The 12,926-nt window shown below is 36.9% G+C and overlaps 1 long non-coding RNA gene across 2 annotated transcripts; it reads right to left on the bottom strand.

Annotated features, from left to right (window-relative positions):
* Nucleotides 1–6,049: 6,049 nt before the first annotated feature.
* On the bottom strand, nucleotides 6,050–8,231 carry LOC106767466. 2 transcript variants are annotated; one of them, XR_002668512.1, is made up of 2 exons: nucleotides 7,394–8,231; nucleotides 6,050–7,257 (listed from the first exon to the last, which is right to left on the bottom strand). It is a non-coding gene; the product is annotated as an uncharacterized LOC106767466 (long non-coding RNA). The 2 variants fall into 2 exon arrangements; XR_001376163.2 differs by having other exon boundaries at nucleotides 6,050–7,291.
* Nucleotides 8,232–12,926: the final 4,695 nt, after the last annotated feature.

Consider the following 12,926-nt stretch of genomic DNA (forward strand, 5'->3'; position numbering starts at 1 on the left):
AATTTGGTGGAAGGAAAGGGGAAGATAGAATGCCAAAGTATGTGCTCTCTTCAACTTGAGGATATAGAATAGTTGGATATAATGGAAAAGGGGATTAGGGTAAAAGTGAGAGAAATTGTATAAATAGATTGACTGTTTAGTTAGAAGGGAGTTTTTTGAGAACATTGTTTGTTGACAGGCCTTAGACTTGTGAAGAGGATTATGCCTTTGTATCTTGTATACACCCATTATTCTTTCTGTTAATAATACACGATTCATCATATATCATCTCTGTTTTCATGGTGTGAGAGACTGATAGGGAGTTCTTGATTAAGTTTCTTGTTTGGAAACCTATCAATTGGTCCGTCCTGCCGGATCCCAATTGGAAGAGTGACGAGCGAGCATGATGGAGGGAAGAGTAGTGGCGATAGAAGGTCAGTTGGAGGCGGTGGAAATCACGATGGCAGAGACGAAGGCTGACACGGTATACCTACGACACAAGACAAGAGCCTTAAGACAGAACTACGAAGCAGTGCATTAGGATATCCAGGCGATCTTGAAGATGTTAGGGGATCGCAATCGTGACCCAAACGACCCCCGCCAAGATAAAAGTGAATCATTGGTGAATGAAAACGATGGCGGACCCGACAGAGATAGAGGAAGAAGAGGAGAAGGGCTTTCTAATTGGAGGAAACAGGTGGAATTACAGGGGTTTGAAGGGGCGACCCATTGATTTGGATTAATAGAGTGGAAAAGTTTTTTGAAGTGCAGAAAGTGGCCGAAGAAGAGAAATTGCAATTGGCCTTCATCGGCATGGAAGGATATGCAGCGTATTTGTTTCGTTTTTGGAGGGAGAAAACCAGGAACAATTCTTGGGAAGGGTTGAAGAGGGCGATGGTGATCAGGTTTGGAGAAGGAGGTCGTGGGTCCGTTTCTGAGAGGTTGGTAGCCATTAAACAGGCAGGACTGTTGAGCGAGTATGTTCTGGATTTCGAAGTATTGGTGGGACAAACAACCAAGATTCCCGAAGAACAACTTTTGGGTTACTTTATGGTCGGACTCCAGGAGGAGGTGTGCGACCACGTGAGGCTGCATGATCCGCCAGATCTTATGACAACCATGTGTGTTGCGCGAGACGTGGAGAAGCTATGCACCTACTCGAAGATCGGAGGAGGAATGACAACCAAGAATCAGAGTTCTTGGGGGAAGAACTAAGGATGACAACGGGTCAGGTGGGGCACGGATAGTGCCTACCTGCAACCCGACCCGCCGGATAAAATCCTACCTATTATCCGACCCACTACCCGTCGGGTACCCGTTTAAAATATACTCACGGGTACCCGTGGATATCCGCAAAAAATAAAAAAAAAAATATTTTATACATTTTAAAATAAAATTTAAATAAAATTACAAATATATATATATATATATATATATAATATAAATTAAATTAAATATAAATTAAAATTTAATTTTAATTAAATTTAACCTAATAAAATACAATTTTATTTTATTTTTAATTAAATTTAATTAAAAATATATAAAAATTATTACTTTTTGCGGGTAACGGGTACTCGCGGGTCGAGTAGTATACTATTCGTACCCGACTCGTTTAGAAGCGGGTATTAAAATACCTGCTACTCGTTACCCGCGGGTAGTAAATATCCACAGGTAGTAACTACCCACCGCGGATTTTACCCGCGGATACCCGTGCCCACAGATTTTTTTGCCATCCCTAGGAAGAAAGCATGGGAGCGGTAACGCAAGTCGAACCCAGTCGCGAAACGACCGACCAAGGAGGGCCATGGAGAGTGTCAGGTCTGAGAAGAAGGAGACGACCCAAGGAAGCGGAATAGCGAAACCCAGTTTCGATGGTAGGGAGAGAAATATTCGAAACTTACCTTACTTGGAGTTTGTGAAAAGGCGAGAGGAGGGCATGTGTTTTTGGTGCGGAGGGCCATTTAGTCCCGACCATCAATACCTGGAGAAGGGATTGTGAATGTTGATATTAGCTGAAGAAGAAGAGGAAGGGAGTGAGGTTGAACCAAAACCCAAGCCTCCTGACTTGAATTGGAGGGCATGGCTAGTTGGTTCCCTTCATATGGTAACGCGATGAGGAAGAGGAACCATGAGACCAAGCTTCTCGATTCCAACCTTGAGGACAAGGTTGTTCGGCAGGGGGTGTAATGTTAAGATATAGAATAGTTGGATATAATGGGAAGGGGGATTAGGGTAAACGGGAGACAAATTGTATAAACAGATTGACTGTATAGTTAGAAGGGAGTTTTTTTAGAACATTGTTTGTTGACAGGCTTTAGACCTGTGAAGAGGGTTATGCCTCTGTATCTTGTATACACCCATTATTCTTTCTGTTAATAATACACGATTCATCATATATCATCTCTGTTTTCTTGGTGTGAGAGACTGTTAAGGAGTTCTTGATTGGGTTTCTTGTTTGGAAACCTATCAACTTGTCTATCAATTCATTCCTGTTTACAGAATTTTATATTTTATATTATCATTTCATCAGTGTTTAAATATAGGGGTAATAGTTGCAACTTTGGTAAGGAAACAAAGTACATGCTGGGTGCATCTTTTGTTTCTTCATTTTTTTTATTAATGTTAATTATACCTTAGTGTATAATTTTGTGTGATCTCAGGTTTTATATCATATCCTTGCTGAATGTGTCTAGTATGTAGAGTATGATTCTCTGGCAAGTTAACAAGTGTTTGCAAATGCTTGAAGCATGATATATTAATCTTAGGCTAAAATGCCTTTTATTTAGGAACTGTGCGACGATTTCTTGAGAAGCAAAAAAACAATGTAACAGCTATTGTCTTTCGCATCGTGAACACAACTGATACTGAAATATATAGAAGGTATTTTATGCATTTCTTTTGTTTTGATGTTTATACCTGCATTGATTTTAGAAACGTGAACTTACTATCGTTAGATAAGTTTGGTTGATTTCTTTTTCAGCTAGCCTTTAGAGTTTGTATTAATTATTTATACCTTTTTGTATTATTCATGAAGGTTGCTTCCATTGTACTTTCCTCGTTATAAACATGAGGAGGAGGTTGCTTTAACTAAACTTCTTGCTGATGTTGGGGATGAAAATGGTGAGATAATCATGACAAAGCGTAAAATCATAATAAAGGCTTTACCCAAAAGGAGTGTTTCTAGACCACCTGAATTTGCAATTGATCTTGATGTTAGTGATGTTGGCTTGGTTAGCAGGTCAGTAATAATTTGGTTGGGGCAAAGTATGATGGACGTAATAACACAATGGACAAGTGGCAAGTCTTTTACTCTAGCATATTGGAGAGATGGAAGGGGAACAGAGGAGGGGAGGGTTTTGGACGAAGTGTAGATTTTTGGTGTAAGGATGTTAGAAGGCTCTTGCTAGAGGATTGGTAGTTGCTGACATAGGGTGTCTTTAGTTAATGTTAGTAAAATCTTGAAGTTAGAAGTTTTGATGATGTCTAAATCAAGTCTTAAATGCTTAAGTTGTAAGAAGATCTTCCTAAAGACTTGTGTTTTGTGTTAAAGTTTTTGTAATAAGTAGATTTATGTATAGGACTATATTTGTGATTGATTATTTGTATTATATGTTTTAAAATTCGTTTTGGAGTCACAAAAACTCTGCGATAATCGATTAACGCTTAAGATAATCGATTATCGCAAAGAGATTTTTAAGTTTGATAAAAAGTCATTCTGTCTCTAGAATAATCGATTACTAACCTATGATAATCGATTATCCATAGTCGGTTATGACTTACAATAATCGATTATCACAAGAGTTTTTAGGCATGTTTTTGGCTGTTTTGCATTCATTAAATACATAATTGATTACCATAAGTAGATAATCGATTATCATGCGTTAAATAGCTGATAATGGATTTTTGGAGGTGTTATTGCGTGACATCTTTATATATTGATTTGAGACTCTCATTCTAATACACGAAAACTTATTTGATTGTTTTTATGTTGTGAAAAGTGTGTTCTAGGGTTTGTGTAACCCTTGTACTATAGCTTTGAGAACTTGGTGTTGGAATAGAGCAAGAACTTTCACTAGGAGTGTGATTGAGTGTTGTTGTTGCTGAATGAAGTATGTCACTCTTTGTGAAGATTCAAAGGAAGTGTTCATTATTCGTGAAACATTCAGAGGAGGTGTTCATCCCTTGTGGGGGAAGTGAGTTTCATCTCTTTGTTGAAAAATAGGTAGGTTTCGGTTTTAGACCAAGACGAGGGTGAATTGGTGTTTTATCAAAAACAAATTCTTTTCGTAATCTTGAAATCAAAGTATGAAACTTTTCAAACTTTCTTGAAATGCAAGTAATGAAAATTTGTAGGTAGCGGAAAAACATAGTTGATTGCGTTAAATGTAAAGTCGAATGTAAAGTAAAAGTTCAGGGATAGAGAAAAGCAAACACTGATTTTTATACTGGTTCGGCCAACAATGCCTACATCCAATGTCCTTCCAACCCAGGAAGCAAATGCACTATAATGGTTGCGGTTTTTACAACAAGGAATTTATAGAAGACCTTCACGTCAAAAATATAAATCTATTCTCTAACCCTTAACTAAAATATAGGCAATAACAACAACAAGAAATGCAGCAAGATATCCCCTCTTCTGCAATCTGTCAACCACTCGAACAATCCTCAAAGTGAACTATCTCAATCTCGATCGAAAATTGATCGATTCAGCCTTAGTAAAAAAATTAGCCAAATTTGGTTGAATTAGTCTTGACCGAAAATCAGTTGAAATTTGACCAGTATAGCCACAGCCAAAACTTAGTCGAGTTGGTCTTGATAAAAAATTGGCCGAATTTGACCGACTCAACCCTAATTGAAAATCAGTGGAATTCGACCAAACACAACCATGAATGGTCGAGAGGTCTTGACCGAAAATCGATCAAATTCAGTAGAGTCAGCCCTAGTAAAAAGTTGATCGAATTGAGCTAAGCCAGACATAGTTAAAACTTGGTTGAGTTAGTATCAACCAGTTCAAATGAATCGGCCCTTGCCAAAAATCAACTGAATTCAGCAATTAAACTCCAACTAAAAATCGACCAAATTCTGCTAAGTCGACCCTAACCAAATTTTGGTCGTGTCAGCAGCAGCCAAACTGAATTACAACTTTGGAGGATCTCATACAAGTAAAAGGTATAAAACGAATTGATTTTAAATTAATGAATAATTAACTGAATTGTAACTTTTGTAAGACCCTAGAACATCGAGTATTATAATTGATAAATGTTTTAAGATAAAGACAACGAGTATTTTAAAGTTAAAATAATTGAATAATATAATTAGAAATTCTTAAAGTTGTCTCATTATCAAAAACACTTGACATCTCTCTAGAACCCTTTCGCTTAGTTCTCTCTTCATTCTCTCTACAATTTCTAACGCCTAGATCATTTGTTTGACAATCAGGAGGTGTCTGAGCGATCACGATATTAAATCCTTCCTTTCGATCCGATTAATTTTCTTGTAGAGCAAGTAAGTTTTTGTTCCTTTTTCCTTTAGTTCTTTTGTCAAATGCATACGTAGGAGTTCCTTCGCATGTGTCAATTCAATTTATTTTATAGGTCTTCATTGATCAAAGGTCCTAAAGACTTGCTTTAATAATGTTTATGTGTTTGTAGGTTTTTCTAAAGTTGCTTGAGCTCGAAGCAAAAGTAGTGAGCTGAGTTGTGATAGTTTTTTTTTTTAAGGTAAGGGAAGCTAGTTTTTATGTTTTGAGTATTGTCAACACCTAATTTCGTCCGGGTGACTGTTTTTGTCTTATTTTATTTTTATTTTTATTTTATTTGCATTTTAATTTTGTTTTCATTATTTTATTTCTATGTTAGTTTTTTTTATTACTTTTTTTTTTAGTTTTTATTTTACTTTCTACTATTCTCTTTTATGTTAATTTCTTTTTGTTGTTTAGTTTTATTTTTATTTTACTTTACTTTTTCTATTATGATTTTCCTTTTTTCTTTTTGATTTTATTCTTATTGATTATTTTAGTTTTGATTTAATATAGTTAAGTAAAAAAAAAGAAAAAAAAAAGAAGAAAAAAAGGAAAAAAGAAAAAGAAAAAGGCTTTGTCAGTTTGTGAAAGGAAGGACAACATGGTCTTGGCAAAGGATGGATTTTGGCAGAGGTTGTTGGTCTTGGCAGGCAAGGAAGGACACCACACTGCCCTCCACTACTCTGCTCCTCTATACGTTTCCACCTCCTTCACCAATATCATTCGGACCTTCTTACCATTCCTACCTCTCCACTTCTACATCCTCATCACACACAACGTCTTCATCGTCATCCTTCACATTTACCCATCACATACAACTCGTATTCACCTCACCACCACGACCAGAGAGCATGGAGTCGAGAACCATTATTCATCTCCAACACCTGACCATCATGGACGATTGAGAAACTAGAAAAAACCTTCACAGACGAAGCATTCTGGATTTCCCTTTCACTCCCAATTGTTCATCGGCAATATTTCATTATCTGCAATATCTCATTACCACAAGAGGACCTTCACCAAAGGATTCAGTTTCAAGCACCTCATAAACGGAGCTTGAGCATTGGAAACTCATCACCATTTACCTATCGTCACAATCTGGGAGGAAGATACCTTACGGCCAGGGAAAAGGAGGACCATTTGCCTTTACCCAGGAGAATTCTGTTGAAGCTACAGAGGTAAGTTGCCCTATCTAAGCTTCTCGGGTTTGGTCTTATGCGAATGTCTGTTCCCCTATTGCATGCCATGCCTGAATATGAATGAATGGTGCTTGATTAATAATATAGTTGTGTTCTCTTCATGGCATCATCGTTTAATCAAATACCTGCAAGATTCATCATGTATCACTAACAGTAGAGACTAGGTACATGTTCTCCAACATCATGATTTCAATACCCCTCTACTTGTACCCAGAAAACACTATAGAAAAATGTAGAAGCAAAATTAGATGCATTTCCAAAATAGAAAAGAACAGAAAACCGAAACAACTTCCTCTCTAGCCAAACCATAAGTCTTCTTCAATCTGAACAGACACAGATTCATCACGTCCCTACTCCATATGCCCCTGTTCAAGAAAACACAGCAAGTCATGAACCAATTTCCCACCGTCTTCCATCCCCTATCCAGCCTCGTTCATCATTAGAATTGAATCAAGAACTCCCACAAATGGAAACCCAAAATCAATACGCACAAAAACAGAACCAATCACCAAAAACAAGGGCCAATTTCCAACATCCATACACCAACCCATATTCAACCTACAACCAAAACGAAGCCAAAAAATTTGAGCACCTGAAACACAGAAAGATTCAAAATTCAAAAAAACGAGAACCCATCACATAGAATCCCCAAACATTATCTTGGCAAGCCTTTGAGGTTGTGTTATCTGCGAACCTAGCAATGAACCCCTCACGGGTGGAGGGCGCAGTAGCGTTTTGGGGGTGGTTGTGACGATGGGGTTTTAGGGCTAGAGGAGGATCTGGTTGTGGTGGTAGAGGTGGTCGGCTATGACCGACAGCGACCTTGGGCCATGACTAGTGGCGATCCATGAAGAGGATAATCTCTCATGTGACGGTGAAGGTCGCGGTCGCTGGCGAGAGTGAGACGACGAGACTGTGATGGCGACGCAGTGGTTGTCGAAGAGGAGCGGCGGTGCATTGGAGGCAAAGCTTTAGCCCTAGGCTAGCGCGAGAGGAAGAGAAGGACAACGATGATGTCGCGGCCGGCGGTGGCTCCGGTAGGGCGCGTCGTCGCCGGTGACGCCAGGTGGAGAGAAAGCGGTTGTGTGTGGTCGTCGAATGAAGGCGGTGCGGTGCGAGCTCTGACCCCGAGTTAGGCGAGAGAGAGACGCGAGACCTTGAGTCTCTGGTGTTTGAGTCTGAGAGTGAAGAATGAGGGAAGAAAATCTTGACCCCCTTAGAGCTTCTAGGTCGTGAGCACTTGGGCCAGATTCATGGGCCATCCCCATTCGCACCCCCCTTTTCTTCCATCTACAACCCCCATCTCTTGGGTTCGAGCCCATTCTGTCAACCAAAAAAAAAATCGTTTCTGCACCCCCTGTTTCCACTAAATCACACCTCCATCCAGTTTGGGTTTAAGCCCAGTTTGTTTATAATAATAGTTTTTACACCCCTCTTTTGCCTAAACACCACCACACCCTTTTCACTTATTATTTTTAATTTCTTAGTTTATTTTATTCCCACTTTTTATTTTCATTTAGTTATTTATTTATTTAGTTATTTTATCTACTTTTAAAATAAATATTAAAAATCAACAAAAAATTATTTTAAAAGGTTGAAACACACGTGCGATCATTCTGTCTGCCTTGTGCTAAAAACTTTTTTTCTTCCTCTTCAAAAAAAAAAATCATAAATTATTTTAAAAGGTTTAAGCACACGTGCGACCGTTCTGTCTGCCTTGTGCTAAAAACCTTCTCCTTCTTTCAAAAAAATAACAAAAATTTATTTTAAAAGGTTTAAGCATACGTGCGACCATTATGTTTGCCTTGTGCTAAAAACCTTCTCCTTCTTTCAAAAAATAACAAAAATTTATTTTAAAAGGTTTAAGCACACGTGCGACCATTCTGTTTGCCTTGTGCTGAAAACCTTTTCTCTTTCTTTTAAAAAATACAAAATAAAAATAAATCTTCAAAAAACTAAAAAAAAACATCTTCACAAACAAACAATCAATCTCTTAGCCAAAACTACGTGATCCTTGATTCTCCACCAAAAGTGGAGATACGTAGGAGCAAGGCCAGTCCTTGTCAGGTTCACTTTCCAAAAATCCAAAAAAATTTCAAATCTTTTTTTCAAACAAATTTCTCAAGCAATTTCTCAAACAAATTACTCAAACAAAGTTTCCAAACGATTAAAGAACTACGTAACCCTGATTTCTCAGTCCAACTGAGAATACGTAGGAGTAAGGTCAATCCTTGTCGGGCACAAAAAACACAAAAAAATATTTTGTTTTCTTTAGAGTTTTATTTTTTTAGGGGAAATTAAACATTTTGCAAACCACATCAAATTCGCGTATTTAGTTAAAGGTACTGCCTTAGGGCAGGCGTTGTGGGGGTGCTAACACCTTCCCCACACATAACCGACTCCTGAACCCAATCTTTGGTTTTCGTGGACCGTGCTTTATCATTTTATGGTTTTTCCGTAGTTTTCCAGAATAAACTATGGTGGCGACTCCAAAAACTTTTTTTCAAAATTAGTTTTCCTTTTTTGGATCGTCGTCGTCCCGTCGCGATTTTCCGGTTGCGACAAGTATTAAATTTCAAGTATAATTGATGAATTTCTATAATGATAAGATGACTTAATTATATTAGAGTGAATGGTTTATTGATAATTGTGTTTTGATTTAGTGGAATTAGTTGTGTGATGTTTGATGTCTTGTATGAGTATGTGATTGATTGGGATAAACTTGTGAATGATGTTTTATGAAATGATGGTCTATATTTTGGTTGAAAGGTTGAATGGAATTGTATTTGTAAAATTTTGGATCATGTTGGTAAAAAAGGAGTGGTATTGAAAGGTGCTTCTTAGAAGAAATGTCAAAAAGGGAGAAATAGGAGTTTGGGATCCATGGTAATGTCATTTTGGGACATGTTTGGGTGATGAGTAAACCTGAGAATGGTCTAGAACTACATAAAAGATGATAGGTTGTGTTTTTCAATGACTTTTAGGTGTATTTTGAGGTTTTGAGTAGTGAATTTTAGAAGTAGAGGGTTTAAGGTAAAATGGAGGGTTTGAGGTATGTTTTTGAGTCAATTTGGACTTGTTCAGACCTCTAAGTTGCTCAGTTATGAGTAAGAATTGGTAAAATTTAGTTATGGTTCATAAAGTAGGAATTGAGTTGAATTTGAATGGAAATTTCATGGTAGAAGGAGTCAAAACATGTTTAGATTGGATTACATACATAGGGATAAATTGGTTGTAACTGAGAATTTCAATTTGAAGTATTAGAAGTTGGTGGAAGTGCATGGTAGAGAACATGAGAGGTTGAAGAGGTGTTTTTTTGGCAGATTTAAAGTGCTGATGAATTATGTAGAGGGGTTGGGCGACCAAATTGCTCGTTGGGTGAGCAAATAAGAGTTTCAACAGTGAGTTTCAAGGGCAGGGCAAGCTTCCTCGCTAAGCTGTGGGAGCTCCTTGTTTCCACACTCGTTGGGTGAATGATTTGGTTCGTTGAGCGAGTTTGTAAGGTGTTTTGGGCTTTGGTTACAAGGGCTAAGCGAGCAAGATCATTGGGCTATTGGAGCTCACTGGTTTTGCTCTTGTTGGGTGAGTGAAGACTGCTCGTTGGGCGAGTGAATCTGGGTTCTTTGGTTATTTTATTTGACTTCCTCTACTATGGTTAGTTGTAAATGGTAGGATGGTTTATCTTATATTCTACAATATGGTTGAAAAGTATGATGACATATGAATGATGGTTATAAGGAGTTTAATTAGAATTCCTTTAAATGATTATATGTGTAAGTGCATGTATTGATATAAGAAATTAGTAATTAGAGGTTATTCTGACGCTCTCAATAACTTCCAGTCTCAAGAAGAGAAGGATAGTTATGTGGTGGAGAATAATAGGAGGTCCCTAGTCTATTGGTTAATTGTTTAGCCATAGATGCTTGAAAGGATTATGAAATCCATGTATTCAGATGATTAGTCTAAAGTTAGATGATGAAATGTGTATGAATATTGTTTGGTTATTTATAATTGAATTATAGAATGACGTTGTGTATAATCTTATATGTATTCTTTGATAACTAGTTTACCCTTTTCTTTGTGTTTATGTTTGTTTATTTCTTAGGTTGCAATAATCATCTTTATGATGTGAGCAGACAAGGAGCTGTCTTTGGATCAAATCTTAGACAATAAGGATATAATAGAAGATTGATCTTAGATCATTTAGTTTACTGATATTATATATATATATATATATATATATATGTTTATAGTTTTGTTTTAATAAACTTCTAGTCGTACTTTAACTTTCAAATGTAAAGTATTTTGTTGATGAAGATTTTATTTTAACTATTCTAGTTTTATTTACGTATGATTTATCATATAATCATTTTAATACTATTGAAATTGTGATATTACAACTTTTAACATTCAATTTTCTAAAATTAAATTATAAAATAATACAATTTAATATTTATTTTAAACAATTCAATTTTTCTAATTCATGCTATTAATTGATAGTTAAGTTCCATTAATTTTCTCCATACCTCATTATAAATTATAAAGAATGAAAACGTGAAAATAACAAGTTGAAAGGAGCAGTAACACAGGATTTTGAATCCAATGGACAAGGGAGCATCGGAAATTAAAGAACATTGGATCCGAATATGTATGATAATTTAAAAAATGAGTTAAAAATATTTAAATTGTTTTAATTAATAAAATAAATTAAAAAATTTCATAATTATGTTTAAAATGAAAAATATTACAAATATAAATTTTAGAATTATTTTGGATAATGTAACAATCTGACATGCATTTATGAGAAGATCATAGGTGTGTGTTGGGAAGAGCACTTCAATTAGTTCAATGCATAATTGCATGTCTCACATTGATGACATCATATCTTCTGCTCTAATTAAATCTTGTAAAAGGTAGGTAGCAATCAGCTGCCATATCTTTCTATTATTAAGTATTAAACTCCTTAATCACAATTAATAAAAATTAGTGGGTGATTACAGCTCATGTTCAATTAAGAGTGTTCCTTCTTCCACCTCCTCTTTTGTTCTCTGCACCTCTAAAATTATCTTTTCACCCTTCATGTATTTAGAAAAGTCAAACTATAATTAATAAAAATTAAATGTGATTCTAACTCCTAACACCCTTTCACCTCCTTCCTGGTTCCATGAGCACTTCAGAAACATAAGCTTTCATTGTTTTGTTTTATTGTTTTGGTAAGGTGCAAGAAGAACGAGTGGCATTTGATTTAAGCTTTCGCTTTGAAAGTGCATTTTGTTCGGTGTTTTTGTTGATGCTTTCGGCTCTAGACATAGACGATAGAGGAAGAACGAGAGGAAGAAGGAGAGCTCCCAGGTAAGTCCATTTTTAATATTGCCGCACATGGAGCTGCGGCAAGCCAAACCGCACTTTGAGTTGCGGTTATGAAGAGACGCACTTCAAAGTGCATTTTGTCTCTGCCGCCGTTCGAAGTGCGTTTTCGCACAACTGCTGCGTTTCTCCCCGTGCACCCCCAAAAACCAAACCAACCGCGAATCCAACGGCGGTTGGTTTTAGACACTGTTCCACCTGCGGCAGGCGTTAACCGCGAACCCATTTGTGGTTCGACAACGCACCCCCCAAAACCCAGTCGCCCTTTGTACTGCAGCTTTTCTTAACCGCAGTTTCATTTGCGGTTCTATATGCGACACCCCCAAAACCCTCCCCGCCCATTCCATTCGCATAGTTCAAGCACAGTTTCAGTTGATATACAGAGGAAATGCAACCACAATCACAGATCAAGCAAAGAACATGATTCTTAACCCACAACATCAACAGATCTGAGAAGAAAAATACTAACTTGCACGCCAGATAAACTTGAAAAACGAGAAGAAGTAATACTAGCTACTGCCAACAACGAGATAGCAGCAGTGTACTTTAAAACAACTTGGTCTTGGAGCATAGGAGTGCAAGACGAAGAAAGGGGGTGTAGGGTATTTTGTGTGAGTTGCGGCAGAGTTATAGGGATAGACTTATGGGGAGTAGGGTTATAGGGGTAAAGTAAGAATTAAAATAAAATAGGGAAGTGCAGGACAAGACCATGGAAGTGCAGAGAGGAATACTCTTCAATTAAATGTACAACTACTTAAACAAAAGCAAAATAACAAGTATTGGGTAATAATTTATAATAAAAGACTGCAAAAAGAAGATTAAAATAGAAAAATGAGCAAAAAGAAAAGATACAACAGAAG

Source organism: Vigna radiata, chromosome 7 (genome assembly GCF_000741045.1).
Source record: "Vigna radiata var. radiata cultivar VC1973A chromosome 7, Vradiata_ver6, whole genome shotgun sequence".
NCBI classification, from domain to species: Eukaryota; Viridiplantae; Streptophyta; class Magnoliopsida; order Fabales; family Fabaceae; genus Vigna; species Vigna radiata.